Here is an 8,234-nt window from a genome sequence, read left to right on the forward strand (position 1 = left end):
TTCCCTGAAGTGCAAGAGCCCTGTTGGGGTCAGATCTCTGAACAAAACTGTTTTTTTTTTTTTTCAGGGAATGAGGAAAGAGGACATGGAGGTGGGGGGGCTCATCCACACCTGCTGCTTTACCGATGACACAGCTACGTCCCCAGCCCAGAGCCCCCTGAGCTTATGTAACTGATGACCTGCTGGAGACCTCCACTGCGACAATCCTAACAACAGTCCCAACAGCTCGTGCACACGCACTGACGCGTGCCAGGCGCTGCTCCAAGTGCTCTCTGCAGCTCCTCTCATCCACGCAAGAGCCTCACCATCACCCCCATTTACAGATGAGGAAGACGAGGCTCCGACGGGGGCATAACCTGCCCAGGTCACTTGCCAGAGCCAACTCATGGTGATACCAGGACGTGAGCCAGCTGCCCGGCGCCAGGCCTCTGCTCTGCACCCTGTCTTGTCCCCGCCAGGTGCCTCAAACGCTCCGCCTTCCCTCACACCTGCTTGGAGCCCTTCCCCTCCTCATCGAACTTCAACACAGTGAGGTCTCACCACAGGCCTCCGTGCTGTAGAAAGCCTTCCTAATCGCACACCAGGCTCAACGCCCATCTCTGGCTGGCACGTGACTCTGCCTCCTGCACTGGGAGTGGTAACTGTCTGCATGAACCCTGAGATCCTTGAGGACAGGAAACCAGCCCAGGACCTGCCCACAGGGCCACCTGGTACGGAACAGGTCAAGGAAAGCCCAGCCCAGGCCTTGGTGGTCCTGGCACGTCCCTTCTGCCTAGCCATCCAGGCCTTCATCCTGGCAGCCCTCCCCAACTCCACCTCCCAGCTGGGTCTGCTCCTCACGCTCAGCAAAGCTCTCCTCACCTCCGTTCATCAGCCTCCTTCCTGCTCTACTCTTTTATTAAGATTCCAATTAAATAATTCTAATTAAATGTAATGAGCTGAATCCACAAACTTATTGCAATAAAGGAGCGTGCAGAACATGCTTCCTCCCGATCTTTCTCAGGCGGTGGATGCAGGGATGGCACAGGGTCTCTGCTGCCTGGGGTGACTAAGTGGGGCTAGGACTGACTGCCACGCTCACAAGAACATCGCCACAGGAGGGAACCACTGGCTGGACATCCATGGCCCAGTGGGACCTTCCCACGGGGAGTCGCCCCAGGTTCCCTGAGCCAGGCAGAAGTTCCTCTGCTCTTAGAGACAGCCGGTGCGGGCCTGGACCACCCTGCTGGCTCCTCCTTGGGTCTGTGTCTCAGGCCACTCCTAGTGCCTCTGCCTGATGGCACCATCCTGCCTCCTCCACACCAGGAGGGGCAGCCACCACTCCAGGCCTACAGTGGGGGCTTGCTAAGCATACGGGTGTCTGTCTGCCCCTCAGCCCTGCTCTCTGAAGAGGAAGAAGCCCTGGGCCTGCAGGCCTGCTTCTGTGTGACCTTAGCCAAGTCCCACCCCAAATCTGGGCCCCATCTCAGTTTCCACTGAAGGGCAGGCCAGATGGGGTGGGAGAGGGCCTCTGTGAAAGAGAAAGTGGATGGTGTGTTGGGTTAGGCCCAGCCTCAAATCTTGGCCCCGTTCCTTCCTGGCTGTGTGGCCTGGGGCAAGTTGCTTCATCTCTCTGAGCCTCAGTAGTAACAGCTACCACTAGCCAGGTACCCAAAGCCAGGTGCTCTGCTTTCCTTTCACTGTCTTGTGCTGCTACTTTTGTGTTTTTTTTGTTTTTTGTTTTTTTTGAGACGGAGTTTCACTCTTGTTGCCCAGGCTGTAGTGCAATGGCACAATCTTGGCTCACTGCAACCTCTGCCTCCTAGGTTCAAGAGATTCTCCTGCCTCAGCCTCCCGAGTAGCTGGGATTACAGGCATGCACCACCATGCCCGGCTAATTTTTTATTTTTAGTAGAGACAGGGTTTCTCCATGTTGGTCAGGCTGGTCTCGAACTCCCGACCTCAGGTGATCCACAAGTCTGGGCCTCCCCAAGTGCTGGGATTACAGGTGTGAGCCACCGCGCCTGGCCTACTTTTGCTTTTTTTGAGGTGGAGTCTCTGTCACCCAGGCTGGAGTGCAGTGGCACGATCTCAGCTCACTGCAACCTCTGCCTCCTGGATTCAAGCGATCTTCCTGCCTCAGCCTCCTGAGTAGCTGGAATTATAGGCACGTGCCACCACGCCCAGCTAATTTTTTTTGTATTTTTAGTAGAGACAGGGTTGCACCATGTTGGCCAGGCTGGTCTCGAACTCCTGACCTCAAGTTATCCGCCCACCTCCATCTCCTAAAGTGCTGGGATTACAGGCATGAGCCACTGCACCCAGCCTCATACTGCTACTTTTGAAGTCAGGCTGCCCGGTTCAAATCCAGGCTCTGCTCATTCCCAGCTGAATGACCATGGGCAAGTCACACCGCCTCTCTGGGCCTCAGTTTCCTCTTCTGCAAAATGGGGCCAGTACCCATTCCAGAGAGTTATCATGAGGAGCCAATGGGGTGATGCAAAGCTCTCAGCCAAGGGCTGGGTACATAGTCAGTGCTCATTTAATCTCCACAGTAGGTCCAAGAGGCCAGTCCCGCCTCTGCAGATAAGGAAAACTGAGCAGCCATTTGACTAAAGTTTTGGAACTAGGAAATGACAGAGTGAGTTTTTGTTTGTTTGTTTGTTTGTTTTAGACAGAGTCTCATTCTGTGGCCCAGACTGGAGTGCAGTGGTACAATCACAGCTCATGCAGCCTCGACTTCACAGGCACAAGCGATCTTCCCACCTCAGCTTCCTGAGTAGGTGGGACTACCAGTGCATGCCACTACACTCGGCTCGTTGTTTTTCTGGGGGGTTGTTTTACTTTGTTTTGCTTTGTATTTTTTTGTAGAGACAGGGTTTCTCCATGTTGCTCACATTCCTGGACTCAAATTCCTGGACTCTAGCAATCCATCTGCCTTAGCCTCCCAAAGTACTTGGATTACAGCATGAGCCCCTGTGCCTGGCCAGAAGTGGGATTGGAACCCAGGTCCTTCTGACTTCTAACTCCGTGCTCTTTCCACAGTGCTGGAGTCCTGGCCTTCCCAGGAGGCCCCCAGGTTTAGGGGTCTGACTCTTCCTTGGGGCTGGCAAGGCTCAAACATCATAGAGTCTTCCCAGCCGGGTGGTGAGAGCCCTGGTCCAGCCTTGTGACCCAGAAAGGAGGGTCTCTGGGTTTAAAGCATTGCATCTGGGGACCAGGACAGTAAGTCTTCCTCACCTCCCCAAGATGCCCGGGGAGCAGACCCTGAACCCAAGTCCCCAAGAAGCACAGGCCAGTCCTGCTGGGTCCTGGGGGCTATCTGTTTCGATTCATTGCAAGAACTAGAGCTGAGTTGTGGAATGTCAAGCGAGCATGACCCAGACAGGCCAAAGTCAAAAACACCCCTCATTGCTGCCCACTACGGACAAGCAGGAACCCACGGACATGCACAAGGAAACACACAGGCCTCTCACCCTCAACTCATGTACAGACCTGCAGGTCTACACGCCCCTGGCACATACACAGTCCCACTCACATACACCCAGAGAAATGATACAGCATGCCCAGAACACTCGCTGCATCAGCCTCTCACATGGCTGGCAGGAACCAAGAGACACCACCCCTCCACATCACACGGGGATACATCAATCTCCAACTCAGGCCACTGCCAGAGGCTGACAGACACCCACAGGACTCCCGACACACAGACTTGGGACCACCACCAAACCCAGGCCACTGGCCACGCACACGTCCTTTTCTTCGACAAACCTGGAAGCCCCGAATGGGACAACAGAGCAGGCAGACCCCGGGGTTGCCTTTCCAACCTTCCATCTGCCCCCTTGCAAGCCTGGAGGTTGCTCTTTCTTGGGCCTGACCCCAGCCTCACTCTCCGAGAGCCTCAGTCTCTGCATTGCCCCTGGCTGTGCAGCCTTCGTGTCCTCAAGACCCCACACTGAGCCCTGCACAGCAGATCTGAGCCTTGCCACTGCCCCCTGGTCCAGGCGTGTGCCTGCTCTGAGCCCATTTCCTAGCTCACCTCCTTCCTCCTTCCTCTCCAGCCTCAGACCTCTTCCTGCCCTTGGCACATTCCAAACTGCAATCCTGGGGTTTTGTGCTTGCTTTTTGCCCTCTCAGGTGCCTTTCTCTCGGGCCTCCCTACCTTCTCCAGGACTCTGTCCAACGCCATCGATCACCCCAGGTGCAGCAGCACGTCTGGCCAGGCCACTCCCGTCCCCTCCCCTGCCCTTTTTCCTTCGAAGTGCTTACACCACACTTATTTTTACATATTTATAAATATTTATACATATTTGGAGGAGCGTCAGCTCCATGAGGATGGGGATTTCTGCTGTTTTGTTTGCTGCCATGTTCCAGGTGTCTGGCATGCATCCTGGCATGTAGTGGGCACTCAATCGCTGGGCATTGGATGAATGACCCTTGACCCAAGCCTGGCTCAGGGAGAGCCAGGAGCAGGCCCCACCCATGTGAAACAGCCCTGGGGTGCTGTCCTAGCTTTTCACATCTCAATCAGATCAGTTCATGGTCTCACGTTGCTATCCTAAGGATTACATGATAATGTGTGCAAAGCCTCGGCATAGCTCCTGACACAGTAGGTGTGGCAGCCAGGTTTTCTTGGGGCTAACCTCCCCCAGCTTCTTTTACCCTCCCTGCCCCCCAACAGTGTCAGGGTGGTGGGGTGCCAGAGGGTCTGGGGCATCTCAGCACCATTTCCCTTCCCTGTGCCCTCCTGAGCCACAGGGGCTGGATGTCTGCAAACCATCTCTTCCCAACTTCTGTTGTCAGCAGCTTCAGGCCAGCTCTGCCCTGGGATGCAGCCACCGGGACGCAGGAGCAGCAGCCGCCAGATCCCTGAGCCCCTGCAGGGACCACCTGCACCCTCACCCTGCCAGGGCTTTTGTGATCTGGCGCTCTTCACTAAATACCTTCCTAATGGAAGCAGCTAGACTGGAATGCTTTCCTGGCTAGACCGTGGAGTTTGTTGAGTTTTTCCTGAGAGCACAATGTGGTGGTCTCAACGTGGCAGGGCCTGAGTGTGCACCTGGGTGCATCAGGGGAGCTGGTAGGACACAACTTGTCTCCTCCCCACCTCGGCTACCCTGGGTGGCCCTTACCCCTCAGGAGAGACTCGTCATCCTCACCCCCATCTGACCTCCCCTGGCCCCGCAAAGCAGCCCCTCTCTGTTTGGACTGCACCTTTATCCTATTTAACAGGTGAGGAGACTGAGACACAGGCTACTAAGTTGTTTCTGCAGCTAAAAAGCGGTCGTCTGGGATTGAAACCCAGTCCTGACTGCTGTGGCCCCAGAAGCTGCCCTCAGAACCGCAGCTCCATGTCCCCTCTTCTAGGCGTCTGGCCAGCAGCCTGAGCTGTAGATGAGACTTCAGGGCCCTTGAGGGGGACAGTGGAGAGACGGGTGATGAGCTGGTGCTCATTACATGCTCAAGAATCCACCAAGGTCCTTTCTCCAGCCTCTTCTTATCATCACATCCAGTTCCCTGCAAGCGCGTGGCCCCCTTCTAGCGAGAGTGGAAGGGACTTCTCTCTCCTCTCCCCCTGGTGGATGGAGGACTGGGCATGGAGTCGGTGGAAATTATAGCTCAGATCCCAGCTCTCTTAACTGCTGTGAGTCCCGGGCGAGTCCTGTGCCCTTTGCAGGCCTTAGCTCCCCATTATAAGCCCAGTGGGTGGGCTGGGGAACCATCAGGGGCTCTCCCAGTACTAACATTCCAGAATCTTACTTTGAAGACAGCACGAAAACCAAGATCTTCGGTCGGGGCAGAGGGTGGACCACACAATATGTTTTACAAACCGGGATGGGTGTGCCACGCCACGGGCTGTGTGTGATGGAGACCCAGAGCGTCTAAGCGCAGTGCACACCGGGGAGCTGCCACAGGATGAGTCTGACAGCTGGCAAAATGGACCCCCGGGCTCCAGCGCCGCCTGCTGAGCCAGGGCTGCCCCTTCTTGCAGCTCTCATGGGAGCCAGGCTGGTTCTCCCCTCCTGATGAACTCGATGGCCACTCTGTGCCAGGTGGTAGGCTGGGCACTGAGGCCATGGGGCGAATCAGACAGGCATGTCCTCAAGGAGCTCCCAGGCTAGCAATGCAGTCGCCAACCATTCTACCCTTCCTTCGAGGCCCACCAGGAATAAGTCCCTCTTCTAGGAGCCTGCCCCGGCTTCCCCAGCTGCCATACCTCAGCTCTGACTTCCAATATCTCGCTGGCCTGGTGCAAGCCCAGCCCATACCCGGGAGCTTTCCAGGGTACCATGAATTATAACCCCTGGACTGCAAGGGGGTCAAGGGCAGCTGTACCTCAGTCACCCTGGGACAGGCTGTGCTGGGGCTCAGCAGGTGGAGTCAGAATTGCTGTCTGGCAACAAGGATTCATGACACAGCCCACATCTGTCCTGGCCACAAACGCACCATCTGATCCAGTACCTCTGTGCTGGACACTTGGCTAAGGTTACACTGCGCTGGGTTCAGAAGTTTCTAAGCAAGCAAGGTCATCCTGATTTGCCAGTGTCCCAACTGGCCTGCAGAGGTAGCCACCCAGCACAGTGGAGAACACACAGGCTCTGAGTCCCAGGCCTGCCGCCGAATAGCTACGTGAGGCTGGCCGATCATGTCATCTCCACAGGCCTCGGTATCATCATGTCTAAAATGAGCTAACAATACCTACAGGCACAGGTGCCGTGCAGCAGCTTAAACTAGCTGGTATGTGTGGATGCTGCTAGTGTTCAAGATGTGCACCCTCCTTCCTGCCCTTTCGAGGCTGGCATTCACCTCCCAGAGGAAGCCTTCCTTCTCTGAGGGGCACCAATGCTCACTGTGGGCCCCACTGGCAGGCTGAGCAATGCCACTGGGGACAAAGCAGAGTCCCAATGCAATGAGACACATTCTAAACTAGACATGTTCAGAGAAGTGGCCCCAAAGGGCAGCCACTGGGGAAGAGGTGGGATCTGCTCTGGTGTCTAGCTAGGAAGTCAGCCCTTGCCTGTGGAGACACCCACTGGCCAGCAGCTTCTGGCATCTTCCGTGGTAGCTGGGGCTGCTGGCGAGGAACAGCAAGGCACGGCAGCTCGGTTGGGGTTTACCTTGATCTACACGGAGAGGCACTGTGCAGTAGAAATCTGGAGCGCTGGAGTCAGAGAACAGGGTTCAAATCCCAGATCCCCGAGTGGATGTGAGACTTTGGTCAACTTGTTGATCCTCCTTCACCATCAGCTGCCTCATCAGGAAAATGGGACTAGGACCACCTACCTGGTAGCATGTGAAGTTGCGAGGACTAGTATCACTGGTGTTAGCTGCAAAAGACCTAACAGGCCCAAGGGTTACTTCTTTTTTTTATTTTTTGAGACGGAGTCTTGCTCTGTCACCCAGGCTGGAGTGCAGTGGCGCCATCTCGGCTCACTGCAAGCTCTACCTCCTGGGTTCACACCATTCTCCTGCCTCAGCCTCCCAAGTAGCTGGGACTACAGGCGCCTGCTGCCACACCCGGCTAATTTTTTGTATTTTTAGTAGAGACGGGGTTTCACCGTGTTAGCCAGGATAGCCTCAATCTCCTGACCTTGTGATCTGCCCATCTTGGCCTCCCAAAGTGCTGGGATTACAGGCGTGAGCCAGCGCACCTGGCCGGGTTACTTCTTAATATACAAACAGGCACCTGTTCTGATCAGTACCTGGGAATGGTCGGGGGAGGGAGGCCGGAGGAAGACCAGGCCCCAAGCCGGCACCCCAGATGCAAATCTGCCCTGATTCCCTAGCCAGGCTTGTTGCAAAGTCCCCAGAGAGATTTACATGGGACAGGATCTCTTCCTGGGAGAGAAGATCCCAACATGCACCCAGTGAAGCTGAAGGTCACATCAAATCTGAAAGGTGACTTTGTTCTCCCTGGCTTCATCCCTTACGCATGAAAGAGCACACAGCGGGTGCTCAGGATTCATAATCCAAGACATCCGGAGACTAAAGACATTTGCCAAATTTAAACCGAAAGATGAACTTGTTGGGTGTCTTTTCAGATTATGAGGGAAAGAAGAAAGGGGAGAATTTCTTAAGTCATCCACGAACCACTGAGAATTCACAGGGAGTTGGCCTGATGCTGATATGAGGGCTCTGCCTCTGGGTTCTGGACACTTAAAATACCACCGTTTGAAAGGGATAAAGAGATACATGCCCAAGGGGACCCCCACAAGCCATAGCTGACGGGCAGGGGAGTCTCCGGAGAGTGGCTG

The sequence above is a fragment of the Trachypithecus francoisi genome, unplaced genomic scaffold (assembly GCF_009764315.1).
Source record: "Trachypithecus francoisi isolate TF-2019V2 unplaced genomic scaffold, Tfra_2.0 Lachesis_group12, whole genome shotgun sequence".
In the NCBI taxonomy this organism is placed as follows: domain Eukaryota; kingdom Metazoa; phylum Chordata; class Mammalia; order Primates; family Cercopithecidae; genus Trachypithecus; species Trachypithecus francoisi.